Source organism: Arachis stenosperma, chromosome 7 (assembly GCF_014773155.1).
Source record: "Arachis stenosperma cultivar V10309 chromosome 7, arast.V10309.gnm1.PFL2, whole genome shotgun sequence".
NCBI classification, from domain to species: Eukaryota; Viridiplantae; Streptophyta; class Magnoliopsida; order Fabales; family Fabaceae; genus Arachis; species Arachis stenosperma.
In genome coordinates this window covers 68,736,480-68,738,375 of record NC_080383.1, presented here as the reverse complement: position 1 = coordinate 68,738,375, position 1,896 = coordinate 68,736,480, and the positions used below count along the sequence as shown (strand labels likewise).

Sequence of the window (1,896 nt, the reverse complement as noted above, 5' to 3'; positions counted from 1 at the left end):
TATTTTTAATTTGTGTCCTTTCAAGTCAATGATACAAAGAATTGAAGATTCAAAACATGCTGCAGAGGAATTATACAGAAAAAGCTGAGCATTCAAAAATGCCCAGTGAAGAAGGCAGACTGGCGTTTAAACGCCAGCCAGGGTACCTGGTTGGGCGTTTAACGCCCAAAAAGGGTGCATTTTGGGCGTTAAACGCCAGAATGTATACCATTCTGGGCGTTTAACGCCAGGATGGTGCTAGGGGGAAGATTTTGTTTTCAAATCAATTTTCTTAGTTTTTCAAAATCAAATCTTTTTCAAATCAAATCTTTTCAATCAAATGTTTTCAAAATCAATTTCTTTCCTTTTTAAAAGATACTTACTAACAATTAATGATTTGATTGAACATCTCAAAATTGTTGCCTTTTCTGTTGAGAAAGGTTTTATGTTTGAATCATATCTTTTCTTGTTAGGCAAGTTATTAATTTTTAAAATCAAATCTTTTTCAAATTGTTTTCAAATTATATCTTTTAAAATTGTTTTCAAATCATATCTTCTCAATCACATCTTTTTAAAACCATAACTTTTCAATTAAATCTTTTTAACCACATCTTTTTCAAAATAGTTTTCAATCAAATCTTTTTAATTTCTAATTTCAAAATCTTTTTCAAAAATCACTTGATTTCTTTTTCACTTTTAATTTTCGAAAATTATCAATCAAATTTTCAAAATGTTTTCAAAATCTTTTAAATGAATTTTCGAAAATTCTCTTCCCTCCTTCCCACATCCTTCTAATTATGGAGTACTACTCCTTCTAAATACACAATTCGAACATTATCCAATTGAAGTTCGAATTTTCCTTCTCCTTCTTCTTTCTATTTCTCTTTTCCTCTGACACTTAAAGGAATCTCTATACTGTGACATAGAGGATTCCACATTTTCTTGTTCCCTTCTCTTTCATATGAGCAGGAGCAAGGACAAAGGCATTCTTGTTGAAGCTGATCCTGAACCTGAAAGGACTTTGAAGAGAAAGCTAAGAGAAGCCAAAGCACAACTCTCTTTAGAGGACCTGACCGAATTCTTCAAGGAAGAAAACATGGCAGCAGAAAACAACAACAATGCAAACAATGCAAGGAAGGTGCTGGGTGACTTTACTGCACCTACTCCTGATTTTTATGGGAGAAGCATCTCTATCCCTGCCATTGGAGCAAACAACTTTGAGCTTAAACCTCAATTAGTTTCTCTAATGCAACAGAATTGCAAGTTCCATGGACTTCCAATGGAAGATCCTCATCAGTTCTTAGCTGAATTCTTGCAAATCTGTGACACAGTCAAGACTAATGGGGTTAACCCTGAGGTTTATAGACTGATGCTATTCCCTTTTGCTGTGAGAGACAGAGCTAGAATATGGTTGGACTCTCAACCTAAAGAAAGCCTGGACTCTTGGGAAAAGCTAGTCAATGCCTTCTTGGCAAAGTTCTTTCCACCACAAAGATGGAGTAAGCTTAGAGTGGAAGTCCAAACCTTCAGACAAAAGGATGGAGAATCCCTCTATGAAGCTTGGGAAAGATACAAACAGTTAATCAGAAAATGTCCCTCTGACATGCTTTCTGAATGGAGCATCATAGGTATTTTCTATGATGGTCTCTCTGAACTATCCAAGATGTCTTTGGATAGCTCTGCTGGAGGATCTCTTCATCTGAAGAAGACGCCTACTGAAGCTCAAGAATTGATTGAAATGGTTGCAAATAACCAATTCATGTATACTTCTGAAAGAAATCCTGTGAACAATGGGACTAGTCAGAAGAAAGGAGTTCTTGAGATTGACACTCTGAATGCCATATTGGCTCAGAATAAAATATTGACTCAACAAGTCAATTTGATTTCTCAAAGTCTGTCTGGAATGCAGAATGCACC

At 35.5% G+C, this 1,896-nt stretch overlaps 1 non-coding gene across 1 annotated transcript; it reads right to left on the bottom strand.

The window, feature by feature from the left end:
- Positions 1-1,480: 1,480 nt before the first annotated feature.
- On the bottom strand, positions 1,481-1,588 carry LOC130942522 (small nucleolar RNA R71). The gene has a single exon (XR_009071089.1). It is a non-coding gene; the product is annotated as a small nucleolar RNA R71 (small nucleolar RNA).
- Between the last annotated feature and the right edge of the window lie 308 nt (positions 1,589-1,896).